This window comes from Leopardus geoffroyi, chromosome D4, assembly GCF_018350155.1.
Source record: "Leopardus geoffroyi isolate Oge1 chromosome D4, O.geoffroyi_Oge1_pat1.0, whole genome shotgun sequence".
Lineage (NCBI taxonomy): Eukaryota > Metazoa > Chordata > Mammalia > Carnivora > Felidae > Leopardus > Leopardus geoffroyi.
In genome coordinates, this window is record NC_059342.1 from 76,142,972 (window position 1) to 76,155,540 (window position 12,569).

The 12,569-nt window shown below is 47.7% G+C and overlaps 1 protein-coding gene across 1 annotated transcript in view; it reads left to right on the top strand.

The window, feature by feature from the left end:
* Window positions 1-12,569, top strand: part of PAPPA (pappalysin 1) — a 244,964-nt gene that overhangs the window by 144,536 nt on the left and 87,859 nt on the right. The gene's annotated exons all lie outside the window — the stretch shown is intronic.

Genomic DNA, 12,569 nt, shown 5'->3' on the forward strand with positions numbered 1-12,569 from the left:
CTTATCTCTGCTCTGCCCCTCCGGGCTGCCTTTCTCAAACGTTGTGTCACTGGAGATGACCACCTGACCATCTTGCTAACCAAATGTAATCCCAAGGCCTCACGAGTGCGATTTGTCAGGGATGAGACATGGGATGGTTAAGTGCAGGGAACATCACAGTTGGGTAAAGCCTGTCGTCCTATTTCCCTACATTTTATAATTCATATTTGGTTAAAGAATTCCATTTTAGATATGTCAGTGGAATTCAATTGAGCAAGACCAAATTTGGGGAGGAGCCCTACTTTTTTGGGGGCGGTCCCAAGTTGTGCTCTCCTTGAGGACTCACCTGTGAATTAACTCTATCACAATTTGCTGTGTGGCCTTAGACTAGTCTCCCGCTTCTCTGGGCCCCATTCCCCCCCTTTATTTGTTTGTTTGTTTGTTTGTTTTTTAAATGTTTATTTTTTGAGAGAGAGACAGCAGGAGCAGGGGAGGGGCGGGGGAGAGGGACCACAATCCAAAGCGGGCTCTGTGCTGACAACAGCAAGCCCAATGTGGGGCTCAAACTCATGAAGTGTGAGACCATGACCTGAACTGAAGGCGGACACCAACTGAGCCACCCAGGCACCCCTCCCGCCATCTTTAAATTAGAGGATAGTTGAGCTTGATGATCTCCAAGGACTTCCCTGTTCTAAAAAGCTGTGACTCAGTCCTTAGTCCCCTAATGCACTATTTATGTTCCAGGGTTCTTTCTCCAGGGGACTGCCAGTTTAGTTGAGGGAGCAAGAGGTTGGGGCCACCAGTGCTTGTGTGATTCTAGGGATGGCTGTGCTGTCCCCAGAGCCCCCTTTCCAATTATCCTGCTGAGCAAGCACCTGCCTTCTTCCGAGACTCCCATTTCCCCGAGACACGACTCAGTGCTTCCAACTGCCAGGCCGGGTGGCCATCTCAGAGGCCAGCCTGCCTCCTGGCCTTGCAGATGAGCAATTACTCCTACCATTCTTCTTTTATATGGCTTCCTTGACTCGGGGGTGTGGGTAGTAGGCCTGATTTCTAGATGAACCAGACATTTGACCTTCTTCTGGGACCCAGTGAAAATCACTGGATGAGGTACAGGATAAGTACACTTCATTTACAAGTTGCAGTGTTTATTTGGCCATCTTTTCATTCATCTGTTTGCTTGTGTTTCTGTGCATTAGATTATTTATTCATCTGCATTTGTTTCTGACTGCCCTGAGGAGAGTCTAAAGAAATCTTGCATGGTGCCAGCCTGGTGAATGAATGACTCAAAGAATGAATGAATGAATGAATGAATGAATGTCTAGGGTTTATCTAGTGCCACCTCTGTACTTGCTGAATTCCTCTTTCGTTGCACCTGTCACCTTGAACCAGAATTACCTGTGTGCATGTCTGGCTCCCCCTAGGCTGTTTGTTCTTTGAGAACAGCTTTGAGTTATATTCATTTTCATCCTCTCATCTTTGAGCACAGGATGTGTTTAATTGGCTATAGTTACATGCACACATGTGTGAGCATGGATGTGCACGTGGGCACACACACACACCTTGCTGCATGCAAATGAGTACCACAAAGAGAAAATGCCCAAGAATCCCCTCTCTGGGACATGGAAGGTCCTGCTTGGGGACAACAGGGCTGGCCAGCAATAGAGCCAGGAATTCCCAATTCAACACTAGCATCCAGTTCTAGAAATGTTTAAAAAACATCATTCAAACAAGGGAATTGACGCATTTGGAATTGCACATGAGCAAGAGCGGAGGTAGCAGCTGTGCTTCAGAACCAACCGAACGTTCTTGCTGCGAAAGTGAGAAAAAGGAGAGAAAGAATTGTCCAGCCCCAGCATTTGAAAGGAGACTTCGATGGGCAATTATTTCAGCCTTGTAAGGAGGGGCTGTCAGGAATTATGGTTGATTATCTCTTCCTAAACAAAAATCCAATTTTGAAAAATCATTATAAATACTAGCTCTTCGATCTACAAAGAGGAGATGAGGAAACAAAATCATCCTATTGAATTATTCATTGTAACCAATTTTATTTTAATGAAATCGACTAGGTTCCATTACTCTGGGCTTGGACATAATCTTTGTTACAAGGAGACTTCAGCTGTAACTAAATTTGCCATAATGAGATCAGCTCACTGGAGAATACGGGGTCAGGGGAGGGGATGTGTCACACAGGCTGGGTGCAGGGCCAGGCAGGCAGCCTGGAGGGCGTCAGAACAAAAGTCTTCTGAATTTCCCAACTAGAAGCAAATGCCTAGAAGTCGCTCGTACCCGGCCCCTGTCCTGCACACACATGCACATGCACACACACACCTATGCAGAGCCTTGGTGATTCTGCGTAAGGCTCTCCCTGGGGTATAAAGTAGCTCCCTCTGACAACAGAAAAGAGGGGAAGTATAACCATGGCCTTCATTACCCTGTGCAGTGATTAGAGGAGGCTGGTAGTTAATTTTCACCCTGTCAGGGCTTCCAGTGAAGAGGTTGATGGCTTGAGAGAAGGAGAGAAGGCAGTTCCAGAGAGATTCTTAAGGTACACCAGGTGCCCCTCACCTCCCCCCAGTACACTTATACTTACTCCTCTTTCTTCTTCCTCTTTCTTTTTCTGTTTCTCTACACACACACACACACACACACACACACACACACACACATGCACGCATGCACGCACACATGACATTCCCCTGTAGGAGCTGGGTCTAGAGAGTGACTACTGGAACAGATAAAGGGGAGGGAGGGAGGGGGCAGTGGCCATTGAGGTCCACCAGCCACTGCATTGGACCCTCCACAGCCAGTCCCCTATCTTGGAGGCACTGAGAGGTGGAGTGGCTTCCCCAGAGCCACACAGCCTAGACGTAGAGAATCTAAGGTTAGGATCTCGTTGAAGCCAGCAGTGAGATTGGGAATATGCAGTCACATCCCAAAGTTGGAGGTCAGTGGATACCTGGAAAATTCCCCTGAGGAAACAAGCAGAAAGAAAGCCAGGCAGATCCCATTGTTGGCATCACAGTGCAAACACCATGAAGTTCTTAGATTCTCCCCTAATAGACTCCTGAGCACTGTCCTTACTTTCAGTTTTGTAAAAGCCCTTTGCTTCTAATAATTTCCAGTCTCTCACGTCCATTCTCCTCCAGCAAGATCCCCCAATTTCGTTAGGGCTAAGCTACTCCAGCCCGAACCTTGAGTCTCATAGCCAGACATGATCAGAGGCATCAAAACTTCCAGATGTGCAGATTAGGCTGAATACCCTGTAATAAGAGACATTCTTTAGATATTTTGGTCATGCACCTTCCTGGCCCCATTGGAATTCAAGAAGTCCCTGAGACAGAACAAAAATGGAAATGGACCGAAAGAATCAAGTTCTCTCTCTTCGGGGAACCTCAGAAATGGTTTGGGTTAAGTGCTTGCAGAAATTTCGTCTTGTCCTAATTTTGTCTCCATGTTTTGCATTGCTCTGGTGCTTTTACACCATAGGCTGCCAAGATGAGGTGTAGATACCCCTTCATCCTGCTCCCCCCGCCCCATCCCCAGCACTTCTTACCACAGTCCACTTCCTCCTATCTAGACAGGCACACCTCCCTCCTTCTGCAAGGGCCTAAGGAGGAAATGGAAATAGTATCTGGACTGTTCAGTGCTCCCCAGGGATTACAGACCTTGAGTCAACCAACCAATTTATTTGGTTAATCCTTTGAGGGTAAAACTTAGACTAAGCATTTCCAGGGCAGTAGTTTTAGGGCCAAAATAAAGAAAACCTTTCTAAGAATGAGAATTATCCACAGGGGGATGGAGTGCCTTGTGATATAGTAGGCTCGCCATCATAAGGCATTCAGACTGAGCTGGTGATTGAATGGGACATCCCTGCCTTGTAAGGCAGGTGAGACCCTAGACATCCCTCCTTCCTTTGTAATCCGTTCTCTGTCCACTCCATCAACCCATTATTGGGTATGTCAGTCCTTTGCCACTCTACCTTAGGTTGTTATCACCAGCCTCTGGGCATGTCCATAACACTTTGGGCCTTCCATTAAAATATAAATCATAATTTTTCATGTGTTACAATAATTTGTGTATTCATTTATTCATAGGCTCATGCAGAAGCACGTTTGAATCGTACACTGAGAAACATGAGTAGGTAAAGAGCATAGGGGTCAATGGGGTGAAGTGGAAATCATGTGGCTGTGGCTTTGCCCTCTTTGCCCCTCTTCTGACTTTTGGGAACCTTGAGCAGATGACTCCTCTGGGAGCTTCAGTTTCCTCTTCTGGAAAGAGGGAATGACAGCATCTACCTGGCAGATGTTAAGAGAGCAAATGCGGAGAAAACACCTAGCGGTGGATTTTTGTGTGTTTGTTTGTGTTTTTACACTTATTGGGTAGTGCAAATGTTAATGGTCTTGTACATATTAGGCTTCTCCTCCACACCCTCACTTAGAGACCACGTTGGCCCCCACAGTACAGAAGCTCAGTCAACATTTAGTTGAGTTAGAATAGTTGTGTTGGTGAATGTTTCCTGTGTCCTCAGGACCACACCAGACATTTTAAGAGAAATCCCAAAGAAGTGCTACCCTCAAAGAGCTCACAGTTTCATCAGTGGGGTATGTCCTACTAGAAACAGCAGCCAGAGACCCAAGAGTGGGATTCAGAGGGAGTTTCCCTGAGGAAGAAACCACAGTGCTATCAGCTTTCTCAGCCAGCCGAGAGACAGCCAGCATGTAGGGATGGGAGAAGTCCTTTGCCCACTTTCCGAAGGTCTTGGACAAATTATAAAAATAATACTTATCAAATTGATCCAGCTTCTGCATCAAATTCCTTGAATCCTACTGAAGCTGAAAAATAGGAATCACTGTTTTCACTTTATAGATTCAGACAGTAAGGCTCAGAAGGTTGAGTGAGCAGCTTTGGGGCTCACTCTTGTAAGGGGCAGAACCAGGGGGCTGGCCACTGTGTTCAAAATAGGAGCTCAGGTCCAGGACGAGGCAGCTCCCACCTGCTTTTGTTAGTGACACCGGAGAAGAAGCTAGGAGAAACTGTGCCTTTTGCATCTTTTCATAGGTAGTAAGCATCCAAGGAACACCAAGAAAGTGGGAACTGCTACACCAGTACCCCAAATATCACCCCGCTGTTTCCGCCATGCTGTGTAGATCTCCACCCGTAGGCACTCGTTCTTTTAGGTTCAGCATTGCCCTCTCCAGAAAGTCATTTAAATTACGTATGTGGAAATATGGGAGAACTATAGGACATGCTTTAAGTTGGCAACCCCAAAGTGTGAAAAAACCATTTTTCAGATCAGTGCCTAATTATTTCTGGGTTATAGGAGACAAAAGCACAAAGGAGAAAATTGTGGATGGAAGACGTACCTTGGCTCAATTTACAGGTTTGTCACAAGCCATGTGCTGTACACAGAAAGCCCTGAGATGTCAGTAAGAGAATCACAAAATGTGTGCATTCCGCCAGGTCTGAGCCAGCAAGTAGAGGCCATTTCTCTGGGTCTTCCTCCTCCTTGCATCCAGAGGAAGAAATCAGATGCCCAGCTGGTTCTCTGGACACAAGGGAGAGAAATCTCCACAAGCACTTACGACACAGTGTAGGGAGTGCGGAGGGTCAGGGGAGGGAGGTGGAGACAGACATCCAAAAAAAAAAAAAAAAAGTCAATAGAAATAAAGGGGAAGTTGAGAGATGAGCTTATGGGGTGTGTAGGGGCATCCTTCAGATGCTTGAAATTTAGACTTTATCCTAAGTGCAGAGGGGAGCTCTTTAGAGATTAAAAGCAGGGGGCTAACGGAATCGGATGTCCATTTGAGGAAGAGGAGAGGCGTCTATTGAACACCTCCTGTAACGCAGAGCCTGCCCTGGGGGTTTAAAGCACGTTGTAAAACTGAGGGGTTTCACTTCTCTCTAAATGAAGAGACTGAGTCTCAGGGAGATGAACCACCTCACTGATGGCACTCTTCTTTCTGCCTTTTCTTATGCCACACTGCTGGTATGTCATTGAAACAGCCTCCCTGGGAAATTTTGCATGGGCAAGCAATTCTCCAGCGCTTTTCAGATGATATGATTTGCAAAGGACAGAGAGAAATCTTGGACTCAACGCTCAGTGTTGAGGTCACTTCTAACAGCTTTCCTTTTCTTGCACATACTTCACCAAAGTGTGCATCTCTTCTCACTGGTGAGAACATCTGCCCATGGTGGAAGAAGGAAGACAGGCAGAAGGAACACACTGAAATGTCCGAGAAGATTCCAAGCAGTTCTCCCAAATACCCACGGGATGTGCTTTCTCCTGGTGGTTTATGAATAATTTTTCAAGAGCACATGTGTGAGTCATCTAAGGAGACAGAACACAAAGTCCCATGGCCTGTTATAGCCTGTCTCGTGGATGTAGGGCACCAAAATCCCTTCAGGGGAATAAGAAACAGCGCCTGCATCAGAAAGGAGTGCCTGAGCTGGCTGCTCTGACTGCCTGGGATTTATCATGGAAGCCTCAGCTTGGGAGGGACTTTAAATCCACAGAATTATTCAGGGTCCCAACAAAGGAGTCCACCACCAGACCCTCCTCCCAGCCCTCCCTTCTCTCCTCCTTCCTTCACTCATTCATTCTGTTGGTCTTTATTCAAACTTATGAAATACCAGCTGTCCTGTTGACCCTGAAAAACTTGGAATGATAAGGTTTTTCTTCAAAAAGATGAAAATCGGAATCAGGTCCACCTGGTTTCCAGCTCTGGGGCACCACTTACCAACCCTGTCACTTTGGGCAAACCATTTCTTTCTGCTCCTACCCAACTTCCTATCCATAAAATAGCAGCAGTAATCCCTACTTGGCAGGTGTTTGTCAAGGATGAAACACTTGATTCAGAAATGTGGTTTTTCCTTCTAATAGCAACGGAAAGATTTTCTAATGAAATGCTTCTTTCTGCCTATGAAGGTTTAGCAATTGAGGGATCCAGTTAGAAACAATGGAGTTTTATCATTGTTATTTATTTATTTATTTATTTATTTATTTATTTATTTATTTATTTATTTATTTTAAGGGCATACTCTTTCGGGCACAAACAGAGAGAGACTTTGAGAGTCTACTGGCCCTCATTTAATGAAGTTTTGACTTTGCTTAAACAGCTTCCCTAAACCTCTCCGTCTCCTGTGTGCTATGAAATGATTCTGTTCTTTGGATTGGATATCGGTATAATCTTACTGTGCACCTACTATGTCCAAAGGATCATTTTCAGCCGTGGGTTGAGGTTGAGACAAATCATTGAACCCCTAGCCTTTAAGTAGCATGCAGTGTCCAGTAAGGACGGGACAAGGATGCTGAAATTGGGAAGGGCAGAAGTTGGCAGAGTGCTGTGATACATAGACGATTGGAGTTGGCATTGGCCTTAGAGGTCTTGGCAGGCACCAGACACGTTCTGACTGACCAGGAAGGTGCCACGTGGACCGGGGTCGGCGAGGTGCCTGGTTTCAGGAGTGAGTCTTCATTTCTTGCTTGCCTCCTGACTTGAAGCCCAGGAACAAGAACGGCTTTGTGGTTTGGGGCTGCTTCCACTGGTTCTCCGCGGAGAGCAGCCTCAGGCCTGCCAACCCACCCCACGGCCCCTCTAGGAAGATTCCTTTGTCTTCGGTCCAAGCCTGACCCACTCACATCTCGTGGTCAGTCTCCACGTCCTCTTTCCCTGCTCTCAGACTCAGGACCAGACTCCTTCCTTCCAGCCCTGTTATCCATTCAGGTTCCCTTAAGACCCCTCTCCATTCTCATTTTTCCTTTTCTTTCTTTCTTCTTTTCCTTTTCTTTCTCTCTCTCTATTTTTTAATTGTTTCTGTTTTAAGTGGGGGCACTGGTGTTTAGCCAGCACAGCCTTTGCTGTGTAATTTAGTTTCATGTTCTGTACCCAAGAAACATGTAAAAAATGTAAACAGCGTTCTCTCTCCGGGGCTGCAGTGCACTTAGGAAGCAATAGTCAGTCAAGCTTGCTGAGCCCGCTGCTCCGGCGGTATTGAATTCTGTCCCCAAAACCACATGTGCTCATTTCTCTATGTCTGAAAGTAAACTTTCTCAAGCCAGGCCCAAAGGATGGGGTTCCAAGGGGAGTTGAGGTTTGGCCATGCACAGGCTTTTGTTTTTGTTTGTGTGTGTGTGTGTGTGTGTGTTTGTTTGTGTTTGTTTTTCAAGCCCCCTATTCCCACCCCCTCCCACCAAGTAGCCTGGATGTGTTAGCTACAGACCCAGACCAAAAAGGGCTTTCCGCTCTCTCTTCCACCCCAGCCGTGGGTTTCTTAAAACTCCCCTCATTTTTCAGCCAGATCCAAGTCCCAGGAGGTCCTGGATACATTTGTGCATGTTCAGTTTTCCAGGGAGGGATGGGCTCCATCAGGCATATGAGAGGTGCCCCTGCTGAGCAGTAAGCTTCCATGCCAGGGCGGTCCCACAGAGACTTCCTGGGCTTCTGCCCACCGTGGACCCATATGTGCAGCTGGTGGAGGGGCATGCTTGGCTGGTGTCTGCATTTCTCTCCATACTGGGATGTAGCACAGTTTGGGGAGAGATCTGGTCTGCTGGCACAATGCTGCTTTCAGGAATGTGGACGCTGCCTGAGATGCCCAGCCCAGGTCTGCAGTGCTGTGTGGGAACAAGGTTCTCTCCGTGGAGAACCAGGGAAAGGGTATCAATTCAGTGCAGTGCGAGGAAGCAGAGAGACTGGGATGCATTGGAGGAACTATGGGCATGAGCCTTATGTCAGAGAAGGCAGAGCTGTTAGGAGCCCAGTTTCCAGAGCAACTTTCCTCGTGAAACCAAGGAACCGTTCGTTTTAATTAATTTCAATTTAAATAGCCACATGGAGATGGTGGGCTTCTGATTGGACAGAGCTGATCTGGAGCATATTACATCCCGGAGCTGCCACTTACAGTCAGGTCTCAGACGAGTTACTCGGCCTTGTCATCTGTAAAGTGGAGAAGGCCAGTGGTAATGATGAGGGTTCCACAAAGAGCACACATGGAGCCCTTGGGGCAGTGCTTGACGTATGGTAACTGCTACCTAAATTCATTCAGCTCAGTCATCGCATTTAAATCCTCATAACCAAGCTGTGTAGTAGGAACTGTGTTCCCATTTCATAGATGCAGAAGCAGAGGTTAACAGAGGGACCTCTGCTCCATGTGGTGGAAAAAGGAGTCAGTCCAATTCTTTGAGGGTCTGTACCAACTGTCCCAATAAATTTTTTTTATTTCGTTTGAGAGATAGAGAGCAAGTGGGGGAGGGGCAGAGAATGAGGGAGAGAGAGAATCCCAAGCAGGCTCCACACTGCCAGCACAGAGCCTGATGCGGGGCTTAAACTCACGAACCATGAGATCACAGCCTGAGCCGAAATCAGCAGTTGGATGCTTAACCGACTGAGCCACCCAGGCGCCCCATTTCCCAATAAATTAAACACACACACACACACACACACACACACACACACACACACACACAGTATTTCTCTCTATTCCAGAGTGAGATATGACATGTTAATCTTTTTGTGAAACAATGTCTTAAATCTTTTAAGTGTGCATATATCCTCACTGGAGGAATTTTGCCCTTGGGGTACAATTTCCAGAATTCACAATAAATATTGGTCTCCGTGATCTCTCACCTGCCAAGCTTTCTCTGTTGTTCCCTGTGGTCTCTAAAATCCAAAGGCCAAACTAGGCAGGGTCTAGCATGACTTTTGCCAGCCCTTCCACACAGCTCCCTGGCTGACAGGTGCACTCCCGGCAGAATGGGCGACCTGCAATCCCCAGACGGGTCTCGGGGTTTCCATTTCTCCTGTCTGCAAGATCCATCATGCACCTGTCCACCTCTTGGAGGCTTAGCTATCTATCCTTCAAGGTCTAGCTGAAATGGCACCTCTTCCATATGGTCACCCACCCAGGTGCAGCCTTCATTCTTCTGGAACCATCCGACGACCCAGAGCACAAGCTGCCTTGTAGTTTGCATTTCCTGTGTCCACAGCTTTTCATAGCAAATGCCCTGTGAGCGGCTAAGGGTTTGGGCTCTGTCGTGTAATGTGTAGGTATTTCCGGTGCCTACCACAGGGTTTGCTGCCCGGAGAGCAATCCTAGGGTGCTGATGGGTTCACTGCTGAACAATGCTGTTGGAAAGAATGTCTGCTGAGTGATGTCTCCTTTAGATTGGCTTAAATGTACAAAGCAGCATATGTAAGTGATTCCCTTGTGTGGCCAGGATACAGTCCCCTGATAAATGCAATAGGGACCATAGTAAACAGGGCTTTCTTAAGTCTCCTGCTTTGTCTCCTCCTCTGCAGATGGGGCACATGCTACCATGTGAGTAGAGGGAATGGGCTTTGAAAGTCCACCCTGGACCCCACCTGAACTTCTCTCTGCTGCTCTGGGCCTCCACGACCCCCCTCTGCGCCCCCATTCCTCCAGAATGTTAGCCACAGAAGCACAGGGGTTTACGTTGTTGTTTCCAAGATGAAAAGGAAGGCCTGGCACATAGTAGGCATGTGGTAAATATTAATGACTAAACCTGTACTTTGTTTTGTTACCAGCTTTGTGCAGAAAGTAGAAAACAGCTTCTGGAAGCTGGGCCACAGTAAAGGCCCTTTTGCCCCTTACTATTCTGGGAGAGATTAGGGTCTCAGTGAGGTCCCTGTGACTAGATTCCTACAGTGGTTGATGGAGACATAAGGCGCTGTCTTCTATCTTCTAGAGGTCTCCCAGTGAGAGGCCCAGCCAAGGAGAGTATGAAAGAGGAAGAGCTAGAAGGGTGGGAGGAAGGACAGGTGGAGAGAGGCGGGAGAGGGAGAGAGGAGGTGGGGAAGATTAAGGGAGGGAGGAAAAGCAGTGCTTAAACAATAATAAATGACAGTAAAGGGGTAACATGATGGCAATGACAGTAGTTGACCACAGTGACAGGAACCGTATGGATAGCAGGCTAGCAGGGTGTTTTCTCCAGGGGCTCTACCCAGAGTCCCTCGCTGTTCTAGCACATTTACACCTGCCCCACCCTGCCCCCGTGAGGCGGCCCCTAACTCACTGGTTTACAGGGGAGTAAATTGAGACTCCCAGAGTAACTTATCCGAGGTTCTGCAGCTGGCCCAGGGATGGGGCAGGGAAAACTAGAATTGGAACCCAAGCCTGTCTTCCTCTACAGCCAAGAAGAAAGAGGTAGGTGGGGATGAGGTAGAGAAATGTTAATTCTGTTCCTAGCATGTAGGGCAGTGTCTGAACACTTGCGTGTGTAAGAGTATTTCTCAGCCTGGTCACAGCCCTCCTGAGTAGGAAGCAGCATCTCATTTTGCAGCAGAGAAGTTTAGCCCTCCCCAAAGGGTTCAAGCTCATGCTGTCAGGAAATGGCAGAAGCTGAGATTCCAGCCCACATTCTCTTGACATTAAGATGTGTGTGACTTCCGCCGCTCAGTGGAAGGTGCAGGGAAGTGGCAGGTGTAGGCATGGTCAGAGAGTTCACACTGTGGGTTCCAGATCCTGCTGCTGTTGTTGGCCAGGGAGCACATCTCAGAACAGCTGCTTCAACACCCTGCTTCTGTGCAGATGTGTGCTGCCTTGGCCAAGGGCGCCACTGGGGGAAAGCATCACTCTGGACAGTCTCCGTCCCTCAGAGGAATGTGCTCATGGGGCGGTGAACACGTAAGTCAGCAGTGTCCATTGGGCACTTGGCGGGCCAAGTCCCCAGTTTGTATGTCACAATCACCAGCGCTACCTCTGATATCTGGAGAGGTAGGATCAGAGAGCAATGTCGCCTTTGTCCTTAAGAATGAGAGCCCATGTGTTTGCTCGAGGGTCAGCAGGACACTGCTAAAAGCATGACAATCCCTGGCCTCTTGTTCCTAGCATAAGTCAGTGCCCTGCATCCTTCGGGGCCCCTTTCTAGGAGAAATCAAGCTCAAGGCAGCCCGGGCAAGCACACTGCCTACTCTTCAAAAGCAAAGAGAAGGGAGCCAATCATTCTGTGGTTTCTGGCCCCTGCTCACCAAGGTTTCAGGAAGGGATCAGGGAACCCTGAGGGCTACAGTGAGTACCCATGGACGGTGCACTCTGTGGGGCCATCTTGGCATCAAGTGGGGTTCTCTGCAGGTCATGTGACTCGGGCTTCATCATGGACATAACTTGGAACATACAGATCTTAATTAGGAAAGCTGGAGAAGAGGAGGAATGGACGGGGAGTGCAGAGGAAAAACAGAAAAGAACCTGGAAACTCCTACTTTTATGAACTTGAGAAAGGCTTGTTCTTTCAGTACACAGATGTTTTTAAGTGAAAAATCACTCCTCTGACCTTTCTTGAATAGGCCAGTGTGGTCAAGACTGCCATTAACCACTGTTCAACTATTCCTAACCAGGGGTTTCGGTGACCAGGCACTGAGCTTGGATGTGGTCAGCGCTTTCCTGGTTAACCCATGAACATCTCAGGGCTCCCAGGGAAGGGCTAAGAAAAGGTCTACGAGATGCCTGTGACACACTGCTTTGGTTTGAGTGGCTCTCAGCTGAATGGTGGAGACTTCCGTGTTTTAGGACTCTGCTCGAGAGTTGGCTGTGTTTTCTAATTCCACTCTAGACCCAGTAGAGAGGGCATT